The 25642-nt window shown below is 34.1% G+C and overlaps 1 protein-coding gene across 1 annotated transcript in view; it reads right to left on the bottom strand.

Annotated features, from left to right (window-relative positions):
• LOC111058162 (histone-lysine N-methyltransferase, H3 lysine-79 specific) overlaps positions 1 to 25642 on the bottom strand; it is a 99104-nt gene that overhangs the window by 20064 nt on the left and 53398 nt on the right. The gene's annotated exons all lie outside the window — the stretch shown is intronic.

Raw genomic sequence — 25642 nt, 5'->3', positions numbered from 1 at the left:
TATAATATGTTTCATTCCGGATTTAAATGAAAAGCAGATATTTCTCCGTTTAAACTGAGATGATGTATATATATATATGGACCAGAGTCAGTTAAGAGAAAAAGTAATCAGAAATTATAAAAGGGCAAGGAATCTATCTACTATATACTATACAAGGAATCTATGTGTAATATCAAGTAAGGTTTTAACTCAACATGCACTAGAAATATAGTAGAAACATAGTTCACTCAAACTGCAATAGATGCTAGCACCAGTCTGATGAATTTACATGAAGAGCTATCATTGGCTAACAAAATATGGTAGGAGCCCAGAAACTTAGTTCACTGTACCTGAGATAGGTAGCAGCACTAACTGGATGGATATACATGAGGAAGTAACATTGGCTGAATAGAAATGGGAGGAGCCTAAAAACTTTGTTCACTGAAACTGCAATAGAGTAGATCTGGATAGAATAGTAGATCTGGATAGATCTACTTGGATAGCTCCCATTAGATGAAAAAAATTGAAGGAGGGGCCCATATAGTCTTATCTAATTACGTTACTGACCTGCTATTGGTTAGAAGGCGTTGACTACGATCAATATTTATCAGCTATTCTAACATTTGGTGGAGCATGCATGAATAACATTCAAACATAGAATAAGACTTGGTGAAATCATTCAAAATTAATATCAATTTGATTATAAATATTATTGCTAATTTTGAAATGCATCAAGATTATAATGTTTTTCATGCTATCTACAATGAATATGTTTATTGCTCTAGTAAGTTGTAAACATTTTTGAGGCAAATTATAGTCAAGCATTAGAAACCATGGATTCATATTATTAGTATGTCTATTGCAAAGTTCATTATTTTTAACTGTGAAGAAAAGCGATGGATCAATTAGGAAGAAAATCATAAGCTTATTGAATTACTATCAGTATTCGGCACTATTCTGTATTTCTATTATTTGGCTATTTAAAATAATTAAAAAGTTGCATATTAGTTATTATAACAAAATTAATGATATTTGCAATGAGTTTGGATGAGTTTGTTGTAATTTCGTGAAAAAGTGCAGATTAAAATTGATAGATTAATGTGAAAGAAATTAGCAAAATTGGTGATCAAAAATCTTATTTCATAGGTTTTGTCAACTCACTAGATATGCCGTGTTACGAGTATTTGTTCACAGAACAGCAACATACCTGTAAAAAAGAGAAAGCTGTTAAAATGGTAATTCTTATATTGACATGCCAATTATTTCCATACATTAACATCATTCACTCTCACAACGTAGATAAGATACGATACAAGAAATTTCACTTGACATATTATCATATAGACTAGACTATGTGGTGCAAGATATGCCTTATATTTCCTGGAACCATTTTTACAAAATTAAATTACTGGCAGTATTCCTTATTTATTTCTACCTCCGTTAATTTTTTTATGTTGTACAAGATATGCCTTATATTTCATGAAACAATTTTTAGAAAAACAAACTTTACACAGTATTCTCATTCATTTCAGCTTCCGTTAATCTTTATGAGGAGAAATATTAGGAAAAACACATAAATAATGTATCAGAATCATAAAACCCAAATTTTATGAATTAATTAATCAATAGTCAATAACGATGTTGAATGTGACATTTTATTGTCACATCACCTTGATTACATTACACTCAATTTAGTCCTAGCTCTTGTCAATTTTATCAACAAAATTGAAACGAAAATTGCAACATGTGGATAAGATTGAGAATTCAGTCAGAATCTTACTAATTTTCATTACAAATGGGATGATACCCACTTATTTCACATAAAACTCTTGCCAATTCTGTTAAAACAATATGAACAAAGATTACAACAGTTGATTGAAGCGGAATAAAGCCAAGATCTTAAGGAATTTCCACCCAGGTTTCAATGGATTTTCATCTGACAGTACTGATATTTCAGTGACTATTAATATTTCTATCAAACATGTTGTACTCAAAGATTCTTTAAGAATTAAGGTGAGTTTTACGGCGATCTAACTGGTTTCACTTCTATTATCTTTCAAGTATTTCAATACTGGATAAGTATATTTTGAATAGTATACGAATAGTATATTTTTATAGTACACGAATACTAGTTCGAAAGAATACTGCAGTTACAAGTCAAGAATCACACCACAATCCAATCTCTCACGAATTTCACCGAACAGGGGTTGGAAATCAAGATTTCCACCCTAATGAATCCACACAATAGCCATCGACTGGACAATGGTCATCCAACAATGAATTCACCCAGAAATAAATCAGACAGACAAACCCCTATCAGTTCATTCAACCGAGAAAGATACGAATACCATACAGGCTCCTAAGATAAGACACATTTAATTCCAAAATTCACAGATGTGAGCAAAAATATATTACAATACAACAAAGCCCTACACATATATGGAATATGTGCACATACAATATACAGAAAATATACGCGTTGAGAGCAAGAATGCTACCAATCCACAGATTTGTAAGCTGATGAAAGATGGATTTATAGATTTGTTGGAAGTCTAGTCTTGCGAAAACCTGATAGTCACTTCCTGAGGGAGAGAGTTTCTCCCTTGAAGTCAATCATATTTTCTCTCCCTCTTGCTTCATCACTCTCTTTACTCTCTCCAACTCCCTCCCAATCACTCACTCTCTTACTGAATCAATGTTCCTCCTCTTTCTCTAGCCATCACCCTTAAGTTCCTAACCAATCTATATGTTCTCTCTCTCACACACCCACAGTCTGTCTCCATCTCTCACTTTCATCAAATATTATGTTCTCGTGAGTGTTAGTGAACGTTTATATTTGACAAGGGGTGGAACAGAGAAGCCAGTATTATTATTAATGTGAAAGCTAGACATCAGACAGAGTGGGAGTCGGTGGTCTATAACTGTATATACAACTTAAACATAGCACGACATCCTATATATTTCACTCCTTTCATTACGATGTATCATCTGCAGGCTTCATAACACAGTTTCACACCCTAGTCCTAGTCAGATGTGAGATCCACTATAAACTGTCATCATTGATTGAATCAGGACCATTGATGTTATGTAAAAGGAATACTGAATTTACAGTGATTCTCATTTGAGCTCACTGAATATTGCCTCATGCTGTGAAAGAGACAGCATTGTGAATCATGCTTATTTTCGATCATTTCAATTCAACTATGACGCAAATGTAAAATGTAATGGACACATCTAGATTCTAGAAACACTTGTGTGGACTAATAAGTACATGAATAGTCCATAAGTAGGTGGATTTTCATCTATTCATTAGAACTTGAGTGGATTGAACATGAAGAACCTCTTCTCTAACTTCTAACATGGCTTTCAGAAGATGTTTTCATTAGGAGATGAGTGGTAGACTTTAACATGACTTGTAATCTAACTTCTGACATGTACTAACATGATGTGCAGCAAGGATGAGATATATTTCTAAATTTAAGAAAGTGTGTGGTCACATGATGAAATAATAGATATTCTACAGTTTTACTAGATCCAATATGATGAATATACATTGGGTTATTTGATTGAATTAAGAAATAGTTTTCCTTCGTTCAATTGAAGCAATAGTAGTGTTGCTCATTTGAATATGTATTGAATTTATATTTTGCTCTATACTCAAATCTACTTGCTAGTTTATAGAACTATGTTTAGACATTCAATAAAAAGTTTGTAATACTTGTAATAAAACGACGGAATGATCAACGAAAGTGTGGTGCAGTGAAAAAGGGTTTGTACAAAATTTGAATTAAAAAAAGCTTTAGAAATTCAGTGATTGGTTATCGACAAAAATTGGGTTCACCGGGGTTCTTGTGTGATATTGAGGATTTTTCTGACTACTTTCATAGATGGGGATCAATGAAACGAGGTTCAACTATCGAAATATAGAGGTGTAACAAATCTCTCGGGAAAAACTTGATGAAACTTCTGAAAATTATGATATTATGTTATTATAAATTGCTTCATGAATGCACTCCACTCTATCATGCAAATAAGATAATAATATCAAGTAATTCATCAATACAATATCAAGTAGAATAACAACAAGCACAATACATCTGTGTCTATCAGTGAGTATAGAATGTAATTGATTGTACATTCTATACTCACTGGTGTCTATAGACGAACTGAACCAAAATTTGAGAACCTTATTAACACGTGCCGTCTATCACAGACTCTGCGACTGTCATCAACACCTCATTGCGCTATCCTGTTACATGGAGTGGATAGAAGCTTTTGGAGATAGTCTTTGACATACGATCGCAACACGTATCATGTTATCAACGTATCAGATAACAGGGCATAAAAGAGAATGAAACTTTGGAAGAACTTGTAAATGATAAGTTGATCATAGATATTTTTACCACCAAGAGATCTTGTGTGAATATTATTCATGTTTTGTCAAATACATTGGTTTATTATTTTTATTTGTCAAGTTATTAATTGATCTCACATCACATAATAGAGTAGAAACATAAAACAGATATAGTAGTAGGCTACCACTTGTGAATAAAAAGTTAAGTTTCTATCACTTATTTTTTTTATTATTTATAGGAATGAGTACCAATATAAATAAACACACTTATCATACAGTAAGTAATCATCAGTAAAGTTATCAAACCTTAAGCGTTTGTTTCTATTGGTGGATGAATGCAGATCTCATTGGCAGCAGTCATTTTCTACGTCAAAACATTTCAACCAATCACAAGCAAGTAATGACGTCGTGGTTCACTACCAAATTCCAATAACGTAACATGATTGGTTGATGAAACAAACACACAAACTGGCCGATTCAATTTACGATAGATAGCCGATAAAATTGACCGTTCATAGGGTTCATAGTTCACAGTGCAGTATTATCGTGTATTATAGATCATACTATTCAAATCGTGTAGGAAATGAATCCCTGTGAATATGTTTTCAAATAATTTATTGCCAGTGATAATTCCCAAAATTGGGAATTGGTTATCGATGGAATAATTTGTACTTATTTTGTTTTGTAAGCAAATCCAATAAACTTCATGAGTGATGGGAAAACTTATCAAGTTAACCAAGTTGATCCATTAGTTTTTATAACTTTATCATTGTCATCTATCTTTTACCACAATTCTTCACTGTTTACTATCTCAATTCACCTTACTTCTTTCTCATGTTCTTCTATTTTATTTAACTCTATTTGATTTCTTCCATCATTTATTTGAAATGACTTCTCAATCACTTCTGCAATTTAAATTCTGGCTTTTCTACTGCCTATGTCCACTTCAGCTATCTCTTCACTCCACGTTCACGTCCATTATTATCCTTTTCCACCTCTTTTCACAATATTCAACAATGTGTCTTCGCTTTTCTTCTTCTTCCATTTCATCCTGTTGAAAGCAATGCCCATCCAATTCCAATCAATTCAATATATTTGTGTTTTTTCTTCTCTCTCGCTCCGTTCTGCTCATCAATTATTAGACGTCACCATTCTAAACTCAGTTCATTTTCAAATTTTCTTCACATTATTCATACTATCCACGATTTGTTTGCATACTTCTATCTGCCTTCCTGACTATTTTCAGAATATTGTCCCTCTTTACGACTGAACTAACGCTCCTCCCCCAACTTAATTCTCTCATTGCTTCTCATCACTAATGTCTTTCCACATTGTTCTCTTTATTACCACACATTTTCGAAACAAACATATTGATCTTCTCAATAAGTGAGTAACTATATCTAGATCTCAATTCACCGTATCTAAAAAAGGAAAGGTTTTAAGGTTCTGGATATAAACTGCTAAACGGAAAGCAATGCTTCAAAATTATTGTTCAAAAGCTGATTAGCCCAAAGCTATAGTCAAATTATCACTCTTACAAAACTTTGAAGCAGAGTAAGGAATAAAAATAAAGTCATTCATAACTCTTCAACATTTACTATAAATACAGGCTAGAAAGAAAGTACATACTTATGAAAATATTGAGCACAATATACCTATTTCGAGAACAGGGCCTCTACTAAAAAAGCCAATTGAAAACAGGTACAGGTAGTTGTACCTCTTTAGACTACAAAATACCTGTAATAATCTCAATACTGTTCACAAGTATAGTCTTCATAATACTGTCCAAACTAGTACATTATACCTGTATACATCATTCTAAAGAGCCCCAGCACAAAACTGAATTCGGTATACGGTACTAAAGACAGACCTATATACCTTTATTTAGATCTAGTCAACACTCAGTCCGTTTTTATGCAATCATGCTAATATTCATTCCACTGGTGTTCCACAACCATAAATTAGTTTAGCAAATGCGGGTCGACTTCCAAAAAGAAAAACTAAAAAAATGCCTCATGGCTATTGGTCCGATACAATCCGTGTCATTCTTTTAATATGTTAATTTGATGGTCAATTATAACGGCAGTTTATTGAGCGTTTATGAATGTTGCCCGTTAATATGTGGATTATAGCTGTGTGTTAGCCTCTTATTAGTAATCATAGCTTGCGGTCATTCTTGTTTGTGTTGTTCCTTATATTTGTTTGGCATTATGACGTATGATAAGGTGTTATTCTAGTTTCCTTCCATTCATAACACATAAACGAACCTGCTTTAATCTGGTGGTCTAATTCGATTTGGATATCAATATTCTAGAAGTTTTTAAGCTGTTAGCCCCGGTCAGAGAAGACTTCTTCACGGAAAAGCGTTCTCTGATTGGTTCTCCTGAAATTTAGGCTTTTGTGCAATTGGGCCTCAATGTTTTATTCTATTCATGAATGAAAAGCCTAAAAAGAAGTTGTTGGGTCATGTCAGAGGCCCTGAAATTGATCAGTTGAGACCTGAAAACTCTGACACCAGACCTGAGCCAACCAGGTCACTCGATATTATTATTATTATACTGGTAGTTCTGTGAACAGTAGACCTCACGCACTATTCTCATCCACAAGTACCTGATTGAAACTATAGACCTTAAATGGAAATACAGCAATAGACTGGCTTCTCCACACATCTGTGTAATCACTTGTTAGCTGATTTAGTATGAGTAATTCTATAGTCTGATTTTTTACTCTAATATTGGCGTATGAAGGAGGCTCATTTTTCCTTTTATATTATCCTTGAAATGCAAAATTTCCAAAAACCTTGTATATACGTCGACGCGCAATTAAAAAAGGAACATACCTGTCAAATTTCATGGAAATCTATTACCGCGGTTCGCCGTAAATGCGCAACATATAAACATTCAAACATTAAGAGAAATGCCAAACCGTCGACTTGAATCTTAGACCTCACTTCTCTCGGTCAATATTATAATTATATTAGATTACTCTAATTATTTGTAAACTGTCATATTATGTCAAGTGAGAAAAAAATGAATTATTCATGAATCATGATACGAATGGTATTCGATAGTTATCAATCTGATCGATCTGATTGAGTTATCAATCTGATAGTTGTCAATCTGATTCAATAACAAATAATCCCTACATCACACAAGCGAGCACGATCTGTTGTGAGTAGAAGAAACCATTTCTATGTTAATCCAGATTTCAAATATGCTGATTAATGTGCAACTTTATATTAGTTTCTAGTTTGATGGTTTCCACTATAAATCAAATCAAATCAAATTTTATTTCGCCATAATAACAAGAAAAAATAAAATAATAATATATAATACAAAGTAACCAAAATTCAATCCTTAATTTAATTAAATTAGATCAGTATTGTAGTCAGTAACCGATACAGAGGAAATATAATCCTCATGATTTAAATGATATATTCAGGAGAGGTGGGACCTTCCAGCAAGGGACTCTCCACCCTCCACCAACAAAAGCCATACGAATTTACTTTATAGCATACTTTTCTTTTAATTTTAAGAAGACTATACTCACTCAGCCCAACCGAGCGAGAATGAATACTTCCATTACAACTTATGGGAATAATATTCCCACTGTACCGGAGACTTACTGATACTGATATGTGGAAATCCACCTATTACATGAAGATAGAATAATAAATAGAATACTGTAATAGATTATTGAGAAACATGGAGAATATTTAACAAAATAACGCCAGGATCATTCATCAATGACACTACCAACTCTTATCAGTGACAGAATATGAAACAACACTTCCAAAGGTTTCATGAAAATCTATTACCGCGGTTCGCCGTAAATGCGCAACATATAAACATTCAAACATTAGAGAAATGCCAAACCGTCGACTTGAATCTTAGACCTCACTTCTCTCGGTCAATAATATAATTATATTAGATTACTCTAATTATTTGTAAACTGTCATATTATGTCAAGTGAGAAAAAATGAATTATTCATGAATCATGATGTGAATGGTATTCGATAGTTATCAATCTGATCGATCTGATTGAGTTATCAATCTGATCGATCTGATTGAGTTATCAATCTGATCGATCTGATTGAGTTATCAATCTGATGGTTGTCAATCTGATTCAATAACAAATAATCCCTACATCACACAAGCGAACACGATCTGTTGTGAGTAGAAGAAACCATTTCTATGTTAATCCAGATTTCAAATATGCTGGTTAATGTGCAAATTTATATTAGTTTCTAGTTGATGGTTTCTACTATAAATCAAATCAAATCAAATTTTATTTCGCCATAATAACAAGAAAAAATAAAATAAAAATAATAATACATAATACAAAGTTATCAAAATTCAATCCTTAATTTAATTAAATTAGATCAGTATTGTAGTCAGTAACCGATACAGAGGAAATATAATCCTCATGAGTTAAATGATATATTCAGGCGAGGTGGGACCTTCAAGCAAGGGACTCTCCACTCTCCACCAACAGAAGCCAGACAAATTTACTTTATAGCATACTTTTCTTTTAATTTTAAGAAGACTATACTCACTCAGCCCGACCGAGCGAGAATGAATACTTCCATTACAACTTATGGGAATAATATTCCCACTGTACCGGAAACTTTCACTGATACTGATAAGTGGAAATCCACCTATTACATGAAGATTGAATAATAAATAGAATACTGTAATACATTATTGAGAAACATAGAGAATATATAGCGAAATAACGCCAGGTTCATTTATCAATAACAATGCCAACTCTTATCAGTGACAGAATATGAAACAAAAGTTATATGAAATAGAATACTAGAAGATAAACTACACTATAATAAATTGATGATAGGGAAAAAATTCGCCACGCTGAGCTTAGCCTTAGCAAGCTAAGCTTACCATGGTTGGGACTAATTGTGTTGGCTCTTTTCTCTCTTCTTCCAGACACAGATTAGTCAACGTGGTGAAAAATATTCACAGTTTTGTTTTAACAGTATTTCTTCATTGTGATGTATTATGATTTGTGGAAAAATTTGACTTGATTTTCTACATTTTATATTACAATTTTTTTAAAAAAGTACTATGGTTTTATTCTTCTAATTGATTTGATTTATTTTGAAATTCGATTGTCGAAAATGGTATAGTCCAGAATGATAATCCCAACTCATTACAAAGATTGCGTGATCTATGAAATTATCCTATTATATTAAGCGAGCAATTTCTGTATGTCTGTTTATATTTTTATATCTGGTTATCTGGTTATTCATGTTCAACGGATCTCGAAAACGGCTCCAACGATTTTCACGAAATTTGGAACATAGTAGGTTTATGATATCATCCTTGGCTGAAACAGCTGAGACTTTCGTCGTCTGTGGATAGTAAAAAGTGAGCGAGTGATTCTGTGGAAAATCAAAATATCGCATCCTCGGAATTCATAAGCTGACGTATAGCCAGCTGTAAAATATAAACACGATCATTTTAGAGAATTGTGTTCTCGTTGAGATAACGAGCGAAGCTCGGTGCCTCGATATTATAAATAATGAGACTCGTAAAATGAGTACTCAATAAATAATTGAAACATATAAACTATTGCAAAATGTAGCCATAGATCATTCTAAAGGTGCGTACAGATTTACGCGCCGCGAATATGAGCAATTCACTTTTAATCAGCTGATGCCAAGCTTTTTATATCTGTATTTTACCGTTTCTGTAAAAATACAGATATAGTCAGCTGATTAAAAGTGAATTGCTCATGTTCACGGCGCGTATATCTGTACGCACCTTAATGTTCCGTTCTTAGAAAATGGAGGGGTTCTTGAAAATACATGTTTATACAATAATATACACTGCCATCTACAATCATAGTATGTTTGTTTAAAGTATCTTACGATTATGACCAAAAAAATCTGCAAAGGAGTATAGCCTTATTCCGACAGAGATGTATTGAATAATTATTGTAGTACGAGTATTAAATGTTGTACATTCAGAGCTATAATGTATGAGGATGCGAAATTAGAAAAACGTAATAGATAAGTAGTAAAGATGGAGAGAGAAAGCAGAGAAAGAGAGACACAGTAGAGACTTGAGTTGAGCACTGTATGTGGAGAATAGAAAATAGAAAACAAACATGAAAAAAGGAAGAGGGTATGCGAGACAAAGTTGAGAGTCCAGAGACATTTCCACTCCCTTGGGAAATCAAGGCCACAGTTTTCCGGAGAGGAAAGTCGCCGTGCCCGTGAGGAGATTCACTTTAAACTGTCAGCATTCCTTACAAAAGACACCGATGCTTACCACTCATCCAATGCTGACAGTAAGAAGTGAAACACACAATAGCTTCCGGGGAGGTTTGGGAAAACTGTCGAGGAAAAGAGTTTGAGGTGGTAGTGGTGACCCTTCCGGACTTTTTGGTGACTTCTCCGAAGGTTCCTCCTCACTTGAGGGCATCTCCCGATCTGATAGGGAATCTTCTTCTTCTTTTTCTTCTTCTTCTTCTTCTTCTTCTTCTTCTTCTTCTCCTCCTTCTTCTTCTCATCCTCCTTCTTCTTCTTCTTCTACTTCTCCTCATTCTCAACCTTCTTCTTCTTCTTCTTCTTCTCCTCCTTTTTTCTTCTTCTCCTTCTCCTCCACCTCCTTTTTTCTTCTTCTTCTTCTTCTTCTTCTTCTCCTCCTTCTTCTTCTTCTTCTTCTCCTCCTTCTCTTCTTCTTCTTCTTCTTCTCTTCTTCTTCTTCTCCTTCTTCTTCTTCTTCTTCTTCTTCTTCTCTCTTCTTATTTTTTGTCGGCGAACAAGTTTCACGCCCTCGGGCACTCACTAGTGCACTCACTCACTGTGCTGCATCGCTGTCATTCAACCCTCCTCCTTGAAATCCTTCCTCAACTTCATTACAAAATCATATATATCTTCTCCATTTCCTTCTCCGTACAATTCAACAATAATTCTCTTACCTTCTTCCTCCTCTATTGTCTCCTCCTTCTTCACTGAACTCATTTCGCTCTTCTTCCTTGTTCTTCTTCTCCTCTTGTTATCTTCCACCTTCTCCTTTCTTCTACAACATTCTTTCGCTCTTCTTCCTTGTTCTTCTTCTCCTCTTGTTATCTCCCACCTTCTCCTTTCTTCTACAACATTCTTGCCTTCTGTCTCCTGTATTGTCTCCTACTTCTTCACTGAACTCATTTCGTTTTCTCTAATTCCGCTGTTCTTCCTTGTTTTTCTTCTCCTCTTGTTATCTTCCACTTCGTCTTATCTATCTTGTATCTTCTTTTTCTTCTCCTTTGTCACTCTTATCTATCCCTTTTCATTTGTTTCTTTGTTTCCTACTTCTTCTCGCGACTCCTTCTACTCTATTTTTCTTGTTGTCTTTTGCTGTGTCGATCTTGCAAAGTCTTCCTCTCTCTTCTAATTCTTCTCTCTTCCCTATCACCTCTCATTATATTTCTTTCTTCACATCTTCTCTGTCACGTTCTCTTTTGGCGTTCTCCAATTCTCCAAATTTCCTTCTATCAATTTTCATTTGTTTTCTTTCCCTCCTCCCAAGATCTTCTTTTTTATCTTTGTTCAAAGCAATTTTTGTTCTGTCACTCTTCTGTAATCTTCTCTTTTCTATGGCACTCCACCTTCACATTTATTTTGCCTCTCATCCTCTGTTCTTCAAATCATCGACTACTACGTCTATGATTCTTTATTCTCCTAGATCTATTCTCTTGTTTCCTGCTTTTCATGTTTTCTTTTCTTGGTACCTTATTCTTCTCTGTATTCCTCAATATTATTGTATTTTAATTTCTTCTACTTCTATTGCTTTTAGTTTTCTCTCGTTGCCTTAAACCTTCGTTTGATCTCTTGAGATTATTTCCTATCTATCTTCCCTTTTTCTTATACTTCTTCTTCTTCTTTTTTCTTCTTCTTCTTCTTCTTCTTCTTCTCTTCTTCTTCTTCTTCTTCTTCTTCTCTTCTTCTTCTTCTTCTTCTTCTTCTCCTCCTCCTCCAATCCTTGTTCTGGCCTAATGGCATCAATTTGTTTATGTATTTCCTTGTATTTAAGTAAATGTAAGATAATTAACAATTTCCAAATTAATTTTTTCTCCTTGACCTTATCTCTTCTTCCTTCTCCATATTTTTCAAATTTCCTTTTTTTCACCTCTTCTTTTACTTCTTCATCAACTTCTACTTCGTAGTCGTCGTCTTCTTCATCCTCCTATAACTTTTACATCTTTTTCCCCTTCTTCTCCATTCACATGACTCTCTTCAGCCAATTTTACACTCAGACTGTCAATTTCGGTTTCCCCAACCTCCCTGAAAACCATCACCCTCATTCCAGACCGCAGTTTCTTCTTCTTTGGGATTGGGAGGAGACACCCTTGACCACCAGCAATAGGGGAGAGCTTTTCAATTGTCAGTTAACTTTGTTACGGTAATGATTTCCTCTTACTCTATTTGGGGGAAGGACAGTAGGTGAGTGATATACTCGATACTGGATCCTCGGATAAGACTTGAATCCAATCGGATATTCACTGTTTTCCAGTATACGTAGTTTTCAAACTTCACCGGGTTTGGTTGGGGCAACCAAAATTTCAAATGTACAGAGTTACCCGAATTTTCAAAGCAGTCAGAGTTTCAGATTGGATCAAAAATATTTCAAATTTCGAGTAATCTCTTCAAACTTAACAACTGTTATATCAATTTCACTACTCCTCAATACAACAAACTTTCTCTAATATTTTAACCAATTAGAACCAAATTGTATCACAGTGCAACTATAGGTTCAATTATTCAATCGAGTAGAGTAAGTTTCTTGTGATATTTCAGTAGGTAATTTTGAAAAGAAGGAGTGAAGAGTTCGATAAATTGAAGAGAGAGGGGGATTGAAGGTTTTATCAACTATGGTAATCGATATGATTGTACATACTTGGAAAACCTTCAATCCTTGAGAGGGTAAAAAAGTTATGAGTAAAAGTGAATAGAAGGTATGTATGAAAGGATGCAATGGAGGACATTGATCTTTATTTTCTCTTCTTCATTCCCAATTTTACTAGACTGTCACTGTACCTAACTTTGTTTATCAATAACGAAATAGCACTCATTGGTGAAAATGTTCTTTGCCTCAATAGAAAAACAGAAAATTGAATTTGTAGTAGAACAGCTGAGTCAATTTTTTCCTGTGGTAACTTGTGCATTGGAGGACAATGCAACAGGCCAATGCACGATGAATTTGAACAATGCAAATAGAGTTTGTTGATACATTGAATCAAAGCAAACTGTACCAATTGATAGGGATGAATTTTGAACAGTTTCTTAACAAAATTTCAGCAAACTATTCTTGGATTTTCTCTCATTTTATATAACACAAATAACACAAAGATATCAAAAGTGCATAATATACATTTTGTTCTGTTTCTTATAGAATTTTTAATCTACTTTTTCTTGGATTGGTCTCATTTTATACTACACAAATGACACGAAACATGTCAAAAGTGTGTTTGGATAATCCATGATACCTAGCAGATGAGTACATGAACTATGAAACTATGCAACTTTTGATCAGAAAAGGAATTCTACTTACTCCTCACTCTCCCACAATTATAGAACAAGACATAGAGAAGTAAGAGTTGCGAGATGATGCACACAGGACCACCATGTATGAGAGAGGAGTAAAGAGTGCTGGCATTCGACTGTACAATAAATTACCAGCTAATATAAGAGAAAATCAGGACGTAAATTCAGAGTATGATGAAGGAGCAGCTTTGAGCGTTTGTGCTACTCAATTCATGAATTTGAAGCACATACGAGATGAGTTAGGCTGCTCAGTATTCCTATGTACATATTTTTATATAATTTTGCTATCTAAATAATGAAAATATGACTTGATTTGAATACATATTATCGACATATCCAAATACCCCTTCTGTGGGTGGTAAATTGGACGAATAATAATAATAATAAAACTTACCAATTATACCTTGTGAAAATATAGTCAGAATCAAATTAAAATCCGCATACCACATACGATAGAATGTGTCTAACTGAATTAGCGCCACTCTGTCACACCATGTCAATTTTAAAAACAGATCAGAGAGAGACAGCAGCCGTACAAAACAAATTGGAAAGAGACAGCAGTACAAAACAGATTAGAATATAAGAACGAAACAGATTAAAATAGACAATAACAGTACAAAACAGACAAGACAGAGCAACAGTAAATACCTAGTAGATTAAAAAGAGACAACAATGCAAAACAGATTAGAACGAGAGCGCGAAACAGGCATTGGAGAGCGGTTTATTAATCGGGCCAATTGTTCAATTATTTGCCACCCTCTATTTCGCTGTTAGGGGTGAGTTAGAGTGAGTGACATTTGTGAGGGGGGAGGGAACAATCAAACCAGCATAACACTTTACAGGAATTTCATTCATTCCTGTCCTTACACACACACTCTCACATTCAGCCTCTTTCAATCACACATTCTCTCACTCTTTCTCGCTTGTTTACACACACTCTCTCTCTCTCTCTCTCAGTTTTATCCTCATACCTCATACTCTGTTGCTTACTCGCACTCTTTTCTCTTTCATCTCTTCATAACTCTGAATGAATGAATGAATGAATTTATAAATGAATCTCACTCACAATCTTTCTCCTTCCCTAATTCTAACTCTCTCCCTCACTCTCTCACGCGCTCACTCATTCTGTCTCTCTCTCTCTCTCCCTATTAGAGGCATATAATCAATCAATCAATCTCTCTATAATATTGATTTTGTTATCATAGTATTCATTATATGAAATGTAAAGGGTTGTGTGGCAGAGAGGACCTGGAGTCCTAACTCCGCCCTTAATAGAAGCAATTAATCAATCAATCTCTCTCTCCTCTCTCTCTCACACACACATTATGTCACTCTCTCCCTCATTATGTGTCTCTCACACTCATTATGTCTCTCTCTTTCTCTATCTATCTCTCTCGCTCTCATTCTGTCTCTCAATCTCTCTCACTTAATCTCTTTCTCTCTATCTCTATCTCTATCTATCTATCTATCTCTCTCACACACACACCTACAACACCTCATACATGCCTCAGAGGTGCATAGGGGACGATTCCAAGAGGGTGCAAGGTGGCTAGTACAAGATTCATCTCAAACTGTCAGCATCTGTTAAATGCAAAGCATTGATGTTGTTTATGAGAAGAGCTGACAGTTGTTAGTGAATCACACACACTGCAGCAATCATTTAAACCCGGCACAAGCCTTGAAATTAGGGCGAAGGGTGGTTTTTAGCAGCGTGATGCCTGGGCACACGTCTGCTCTCAACTATAGTACGCAGTTAGGGGTTGTAATTGTGGGGCTGACACCCTAGGGGATGATCGGGCGAGGGGCGAACATATGTTGTACGGTGGTGAGGATATCGACTTGATTGCAACACGTAAGATATTATATATCTATGTATAGATGTATGCTATTTATACTCAATATTCAGTAGTACTAAGGATTGTAGGTGTGGATTGATATACAAGTTACTAAAGGGAGATTCATTCCAATGCTCCCTATTGAATAGATTCTGACAGGTTGAACTGAATCTCACTAAAATGGCGCAAGTATAATTTTCTATTCGAAGTAGAGTTTGTAACAAGTTCAAGCATAGAGAAAAGATGGATGCATCATTATTAATAATTGTCTATTGTTCGAGTAAGAGAGCATGCAACTACATTTTATACGAATTTCACTCCAGAAAGTATGAATGGAAATATCGAGATCATCATAATGTCGGTCCCGGCTGAAGTATGACAGTCGTAAGGCCCATTGACGGCTCAGATGATATATTCAGGCGAAGTGGAACTTCCGTCAGGAACTCCCCACCAATAAAAGCCATAAGAATATTATTATTATTATCATCATCATTATAAGTGTATTTCTTCATTTTTGTTTGTTATATTTCCTGTAATAAACTCTCTTCTTCTGAGGGTACCAAGACGAAGGAAAAAGGAAAAAAAAGAAATTATCATCATCGGTGGAACTGGGTGAGTGATGCCCTACTAATTGGCAGTGTCTTGGGCTGGTTTGCCTTATGACATCTCAAAGAATTGACAGAACTGAAATTTTTGGGTGGTCCTAGTTAAAAGAACTTAACTGAATTTGATTTTTTTCACATGTACTTGATAATAAAAAATATTGAGAATGATAATTTGTTTTGGAGAAGTTACTACAGTATAAAACTTAATTGACAATAGTGAACTGTACTTGTCAGCAATTAAAATACAGTAGACTACATGAATAATTCTAATATAAAAGGTATGGAGTTATCACTTGTACTGTAGAAGGGAAATCGTTTTCACAAAACTACTGTATTTAAATTGAGGGCGTATCAAACTATTAATTTATTCACTTCTGTTATCAAACTGTTCATTGTGGACTGTTCAACTTTCAATATTATCCTCTCATTATATTCCACGATTTTTACATTTTAGTACATTATTCTATTCTCAATTACAGATGATGACTTCTCAAATACTGTACTATCTATTCTATTATTCACGAAACATTTGATGTTGTTTTCTATTAAACGTTTTTATTCAATTATTACCAGTTATCCAATACAAGTAATTATTTTTCAGGTAAAATAATTGTATAATAGTTCAAATTTATGAATACCTCAACTAAACATAGCTCGAAAAAGTATTTACACTGTCATTAGTATTATAGAGAAAATATGGCTCTTCCGCTATCTTTTTTCCATGGTAGTATCCTAGTAGTAGTGAGTGACACAAGTCAGTCTGTGACACAAGTCAGTTTGTGACACAAATCAGCCTGTGACACAAATCAGTCTGTGACACAAGTCAGTTTGTGACACAAGTCAGTCTGTGACACAAGTCAGTCTGTGACACAAGTCAGTCTGTGACACAAGTCAGTCTGTGACACAGATCAGTCTGTGACACAAATCAGTTTGTGACACAAGTCAGTCTGTGACACAAGTCGGTGAGGTTTAGAGCAGCCATCTCTAATTTAGGTGGCTGTGGTTTCAGTGAATAAATCATCTACTGAAAGTATTTAGTACTGTAGGTACAATAGATTAAGTAATGAACCAAGAAACGTGCGGGAATCTGTCAATAGAAACGTTTGGTTGTCTCAAATATGTTTTATTAATTGGAGGTATTGTTTCCAAAAATAAGATTCCAATTAAAGTTTATTAGAAAATATGTGGTAGGCAGATGTGACAGATGTCGTTTCAAGTGTTCAATTGGAAAGGTGTAGCTTGCATTATATGTGACTGATTGATTTGAAACACTCTAATGTTGTCAAAGTTAAAAAACTCATTGATACTGTACGATTGCATTGAAGAAAGAATTGAGAACTTGACATGGTATAACAAATGAGACTTCTGTATGCTGTTGTACATTTAAGATGTTAAAGAATGAGGTTCATGGAGATAAAACTATTTTTTAAACGAACAGTCTCTGTCCCTTTTTGTTGGATCTTGGTGCCTCTTCCTAAAAAATGTATAGCCTAAGTCTTCCAGAATGGAAACATCTGACAATAGTATGTTCGCGCACTGGAGGATAGAGGACTGGACAATCGCTATTTCATTACATACATCATACATGCCTTTTTTAAATGTATGAATTTAGGGCTACTTTCTTGTATTTATAGAATAGAGTTACAGTACCTTTTAAAATTAATAAAATAATGAAATGAGAATACAAATTATAACGTAACAGCGTTATACGAGGTTAGGTTACAATTTGTATTCTTATTTAATTAATATTTTAAAGGGTAGTCTACTATAATTCTATTCTATCATACATATGCCATTCTACGATTGTCTAGTCTCTGGTACGTGGACATACTACTGTCAAATGTTGTTTTGGAGGGTTTCTAAAATTTTGAAACCCTGGGAAAGCTGACGCAAAAATCACAAATGCAAATAGATTTTATTCACTGGAGTCAAGTCAACCTGAATGGTGTATTTTCTCCATTCTTTTTACCAAAATAATCATGTATTTTCGTTTCACAAAGCTCCTAAATTCAAATTTACTGGCCCCCATCTCAAATCAAACTCAATTCCTAGCAATTCCCAGCTCTAAGATTGATGAACTAGGAGAAGAGTCAAAAATATTTTTCGGTTCGGAGGTGTCCACCTAAATGGTACCTCGCAAACATCCCAGTCTGCTCTGTAGAATAGCATAGCGGACAGGCCACCGTAGACAAAGATAGAATTATGGAGAGAGGCTGAGAAAGAGTGAGAGAGAGCGACAAATCACAGTATCCAGGCCGAAAGGAGGATGCAGATGAAAAGAGAGAGCTAGCTGTAACTATGTAAGCTAGCTATCAGATGAAAAGAGAGAGCTAGCTGCAGCTATATAAGCTAGCTATCAGCTAACGGATTCTGTGCTAAGCCAGGCGAAACATTTATAATACAGCGCATGCGCTACAGAATTCCTACTATCACCACTAATCAGCATTTAGAGATTTAGTTCACATTCCAACTCATCAGATTTGCTAATGTATTTTCCAAATAGTTACCGAAAAAGTTGGTACAGTACCGTAGTTTTCGTACAGAAGTTAATAATTCAGATCTGTTATCAGAAATCAATAATTTGTTGCCTGTATATAACCAGTGCATGTAGGGGAAAAATGAATAAAATCATTGATACTGTATAGCAAATAATTTGGACATGGACAAAAATACATACTGTCATTAAGAAATACACATAGCCTGAATGAATACACATATATATAATTATCTATGTATTATAATGAATGAATTTTGAACAGGAAATGAGTAAGTCTAGGTGATGACCAGTTGTTGACACACCAAGACGGCAAGACAACTTCAAAATATGAGACTTTGATAAGTAATGTTGATAAATTCTTAAATTGACGGTTAGATTCAAAAGAATGTGTTCATGACATCATGGGAATCAGAGTTTATTAATATGGGCATTTTCACAATAATATTATAGTTTTGGATTTCCTTCCTACATTATTTTTCATTGTTATATTGTGAATTTATTTGCCCCGAATCTTGATAACCATATACATTCATGACGTGAATTGACACCACGATTCGTCATACATAAAAGTAAATTTACTGTATGACGATAATAATTGATTGTAGAAAGGAGAAACTATAATATTATTGTTGAAAATGGTCATATTAATTAAAAATGGAATTCAGTTTGGCTTCTGATGAGTCCATTTAAAACTTCCTGTTTACTGCAGTTCTCAGGATCGTTTGCCGCAAAAGCACATACTTGAGGCGCCATTGAATTGTCTGGGAACTTAAATTGGCAGACATCGGTATACTTTGTAAATAATTAATCAGTAATTGAAAGCTATATTTGGGTAACCTCAAGTCTACGAGGGTAAGACTTCACTGACTATTAATTGCATGACTGGTTACAAATATGCTAACGACTACTATAGTTTGTACAAATTTGAAAATTTGATTTCCAGAATATTCAGCTTTGAACAATAATCTACGGTATTTCTTTGATCATTTACAATTTAATTGATATGATGCAAATTCTGGCCATAACAGTTGTTTGAGGAATGGAAATAAAGCTTGGAGTTTGGAAAGGTTGTTGGATTACGTATGTCCTATTTATAGAAAGCTTTAGCTAAATCAGTATCGTTGGTATTTCTATCACTTGACATGCTATTTCTATGATTTAATTCCGCACAAATCATCAAATTGAATATTTAAGAATTAAACAAAAAGACGAACAAATACTAAATTAACAATTATAGAAACTGTTGTAATGTGATTAATAAATAATGATACTAAGGAAAAATGAAAAGGTTATCAAGTAATTGATTGTAATTGAAGTGTTCCTTGTGTTATTATACTATACCCTTGTAATAGATACATTCACAGATATATACAATATGCTAATTCATGAATGAAAAATTATTTCATTCATGTTAGGAAACTTCATTGAAGTTAGAAACTAACTTTATCACGGAGGAGAGAACACGGGAGAGATTTTTCTTTTCTCTATGCTTGTATGAAGATCTTGTTAGGCTCTGGAATATTAGTATCGAAATATACACAAGAACTGTACCAAAATTGAAAACTATTGAACTTGTCTCCTGTTGAATAGAACAATATAATGATAGAATCCTCAAAATTAACATAAAGATTCCATTCAATGATCAGCACTTTCAATATGTTGAGTCATAGAGAAATCATACACTTTTCTATGCTTATTCTAGGTTCAGTGTAAAAACTGCATAAAAAATATTATTATTGATCTAAATTGATATTATTTCATCGAATTACCAACTTTTCACAATAATAAATAGAAAACGTAAATAGAAAAATAAGCAAAGTGCTTGATAAGTTTACGAGGATCAGATTGTTGAGTTAAATGTCATTGGAACGTGACACAACTCAAATTTCATTCATGAATTAAAATAAAACTTCAAAGATTATATAAGAATAGACTTTCTCGGAAACTTCTCGTAAAGTCATCAATATGACAAGTCGATTGTTGACTTCCGTGGAAGTGAATTCTCACGACTATGCCGATTCAGTAATTCAAAAGCGTTCAAAGTTGCAGCTTTGCAAATTGCACACACACCGTAGAGCATTGACATTGGAAGATTTAATAACATCACATTGTATTAAGGCTGGATTTAACATTACAAAGCGCGAACAATGCTCTATCATTCAATCTACATATATGAAATTCTAGGAAAACTCGTCCATCTACGTAAAAAAATTGATTGAACATAATGCATTACTGAGAATGCCGGTTTTTTTATTAATGAAGGCTAGCAATATGAGAGCAGAGAGTATAGAATTTAATTATTATAGACTGAATTGAATTGATTGACTGCCTTTATTTTCCTAGAGAGCGAAGTTATAAATTCTAGTTTTCCTAGACTGCGTGATAAATTCTGCAAGCTCCTCTTTGTATGGAAGCTGGATGGAATCAGACATTATAGAAATAAATTCATTCTAATTGCAATTGAATTCTATATTATATTCTCATGATTGAACTAAATGAATGCAAGGTCTGTTAGAGGAAGCAGAGGAGGCTGAAGGTTGACATTATTTTCACATACATACATACATTCCCGACAAATTTCCGCAAAAGATTATGAATCAACAAAACCTAGACCTTATGTGGTTGAAGTCATTCTATTCTATGTAAGATATACCTTTCGTGAAACCAAAGAGAATGAGATGATGCTTGTATTCGTATTTTCTTTGGTGAAAACTACACCTAAAATTAAAGCTGATGAATTCCAAGAACAAGGAAATAGAGCATAAAAATTCTATTTCCCTTTTTCCAAACTACACCTAAAATTAAAGCTGATGAATTCCAAGAACAAGGAAATAGAGCATAAAAATTCTATTTCCCTTTTTCCAAACTTAGAAGCCAAATGTTTCCTTTCTCACTCCACAAATCTTTTTTCCACTTTTCAAGAGTCAAATCGAACGAAACCAAGTGCAGTTCAACTACTGAGTCAAGATGAGGAAAAGTTCATTCACGATTTGATAAAGGTACATAAATTTCCAAATCCTGAAGGTTCATACCACAGAATACAACAGTACAGAAGTTTTCTCTGATTCAGACCACAATACTTCCCACAACACTGCCATCATTCCACAAACATCAAAATCACTTTTTCTACTTTTCAGACGTCAAACCCAACAAAATATCCACAGTCGTTCACCTACTATTGAGCTGATGGATTTCAAGCACAATTAGCCGTGCTAATAGCCTAGAAGTAACGGGTTCAGCTTAGCCAGCTTTGGCAAGTAGAGCAAATATTCAGTTAGTTGTCGGTCAGTTAACGCCGGTCAGTGACTGATCAAGGTCACGTGAAACGTTGATCACCATTCTAATCACTTATTCTAACCACTGTTACTAACACATACTATACATATAGTTAATTCATATACAGTCACTAACTGTGTATATAAAGTCGTACACTAGAGAGAAGGCTAAATGAAAACGTAGAAAACAATTTCAACCCGTTTATAGAAGCGAACTTAGTTGCATGCCATTCATGGATATAGCGGTACTAAGTTATGAATAGGCCGTGAAATCGTACCCATTGTAAACATGTTTGCTCTCCTTGATATCTTTAAATAGATGTGTGGGGTTACAGGCTGGATTTTTTGAACAGTCAGTATATTGGTCGAATTTGGATTTCAGGTTGATAATTGATTGAGTGTTTTATTTATGCATATTACAATGGGATATTGGATTACTGATTACAATATTATGATAATAAATAATAATAATATCGAGTGACCTGGCTGGCTCAGGACTGGTGTCAGAGTTTTCAGGTCGCAGCTGATCAATTTCAGGGCCTCTGACATTATGATGAAAGAGATGGGCAGTGTAATCACATAAGGTTAGTCACGAAATTACATTTTATCAAAAGGTAGGCTATATGGATAATTTTAATATGATTCCGATTCTACAGTATATCAGAAGAAGGAAAAATAATTGCTTATTCCAGTGAATGCATTCATTACCATGCGTTAGGCGTTAGTAGTAGGCCAACCATATTTTCCTTGGCCTACCCCGCTTTTGATGCAGGTTTAGAGTCCATTCAAAAGATTAACGTAGCATTACGTAACATTAACGTGAAACCCCAAGTAAATAAAGATAAAGTATACAACAGGATGTGAGGTGATGGAAACATAGATTTTATGTCAGACTCACCATTTGAGAAACAGAATTGAATTGAAGTTTCAATTTTGAACAAATGGATGAATTCACAAGTTCATGCTTTCAAAGCTGCCACAAAAGCTTCAAGTCAAACACATTCGAATATCAAAGAACTGTTTGTTCTCATTTTATGATGGACGTTTCACAAGGTCTTGTATTCATTTGATAATATCGTTTGATGCAAGCAACTTCAAACAACTTGTGAAGCAACTTTGATCAAAGACACTTCCTTTGCTGAATGTGATTTATAGAACGCGATCTGACTTCTGTGTTACACATGATATTTCTTATTATTCGTCCAAGGTTTGCAATGACGTTATAAATTTTGCCACGATTCTCAACAAAGCTCTTTACACGTTCATTCAATCCAGTGATTTGGATAACCATACTAGCAGGTAACCCGTGCTCGACAAGGGTCTGATTAAAAACTTGACAAACTGAAAACTTGACCCACTGAAATCTTGAAAAATTCAAAATAGGCCTATAACCATACTCGGTTATTAATTTCAAGTTAATCAGTACAGACTTGATTATGCGTCATTCGCCTATCCCGAGCGTGTATAAGCCAATTCTTTTCTTTATTATAGTATAGATTATGGGTGGATGGTTTTTACTATATTCCAGATTGAGTGCCATCTGTTTATCTGACGAGGGTGATTCTCTGATAAACTCCAGGCTTGTGCGTGGAGCGTGAGTACGCTAATGATGATGATGATGTGATGATGATGATGATGATGATGATGATAATGGTGATGATGATTATTATGATGAGAGAGGATTCTGACGTTCTCAAGGGAACATTTTCTTAACTTATTCTAGTCGTGCCACTTTCGAAAGGGGTTCTTAAATCTTTCTCATTAACCGAATAAGACCAAGTTTCCCAAAAATGATGGTTTACTTAGTTTCTGGTTTCAGCATTATTATGATAGGGTTTCCTAGAGAAGAAAAACGCATGAACTAGCCTACTTACACCAAGCAAATATTTAAATTAAACCAAAATATATTTATATGTTTTTATTAAAGAACAGATCCTCCTACTACACAAGCTAATCAGAAATTCCAAATTACCAAACATAATTAGTCATATAACTTAGTAGCTTAGAAAATTCAGACATAATTACAAAGAACTAATTTGGAAATTCCAATGATTTCGAATTGAGAGATTCCTGTACTGAATTGAGAGGTTGGTGGGTATAAAAGGCAGTATAAAATTCAAACATATTTACACCAAATAACGAAGAATGCGACCAAATTTTAAACGTTCATGTACACAACAGGAATACGAAATTAATATTTGAGTATTTTAGAATATTGCATCTTAAATTTGACAGATCCATATTATCAATCATGGATTTTGAAAGGGTGATTGATCGGTGTTTCATTGCTTTCTTATCCTCCATGTTTTATTCATTGGATCGTCTGCATTCTGACCATGTCTCAGTATTCAATCTTTGCCAAGGATACGAAATATGAGTAGATTCAATTCATACTGTCAGTATTCCATATAAATAATATCGACGATACCCATTCAACCAATACTGACAATCTTAGTTGAATTTCACAATAAAAGCATGTGGATGAATAATTAAGCACGAGGTCAGACTCGTATTATATATACAATAGTCGAAGTTTACATGTTATTCTGACAGCTCGTGAACAACTTGATTGTCCTTGTCTGTGTCATAAATTCAAATTTGATAATTTAGTTAGAAGTCTGACTTGATTAGAGAAGTTGACTGTTTTCCAAAATTATTTCACTGTGAACCTAGCATTGTGATTTGTTTTTTTTTCTGTTTCAGTTTTCAGTTTGGTATTTCTCTGAATTCTGACCTTCTATAAATTATCAATATAGGTGTGAATTATTCAATAAATGAATTTGATTTGATTTGATTCGACTGAGACACTGTCAAATATGTGTGGTTTTATTTCATTATCCTTTATTCAATCATGGTTCATAGTTTCGTGATATTAAAGTTGAGTTTATGATGCATTTGCTCTGTATTTATTTATAAAATATCCAGTGTTAAAACAACACCTTTAAATTCACGTTTCACATATTTAAAACGTACTTTGAAAATAATATCCATTATTTTTTATAGCACAGTATTTATATTATAGCCGAATCAATACGTGCAAAACTGTCTTGTCTGCCAGTTATTATCATTTATGACATTACAATATAATGCTAAACGTATTAAGTTGATTCATTTTTTGTTGGTTCATGTTAACTCTATTTGCACTCCTACTATGTCCATACATTTTTTATTCAGTTGAAACTATTTGAGAAATTTGCATTTCAGAGGTAGGATAGGCTACCTGCCAATTAGTATTCCAAATACAGGAATTATTATCTGTGATAGAAATCGAATACAGCTTTCAGCTTCTACCATTTCCAAGAGTCAAATGCCAGAATAATCCTCTATAAATTCTAAATTCCTAGTTTATAAATATTTTGGACTCAAAATTGGACAAAAATTGTGAAGTGTGAACATAACCTATTTTTGGACAATTTCTATCTAAATTTGGGAAAGGAACAGTTTTGGGCTTCAAGCCTGTTGTTGCTTTCCCAATCATTCATATTTTAGAATTATATTGTAACCTATATGTATCAACCTATAAGCCCTCCTCTATACCTTTCAAGGTTCT

Source organism: Nilaparvata lugens, chromosome 10 (genome assembly GCF_014356525.2).
Source record: "Nilaparvata lugens isolate BPH chromosome 10, ASM1435652v1, whole genome shotgun sequence".
Lineage (NCBI taxonomy): Eukaryota > Metazoa > Arthropoda > Insecta > Hemiptera > Delphacidae > Nilaparvata > Nilaparvata lugens.
This window is presented reverse-complemented; position numbering and strand designations above follow the sequence as displayed.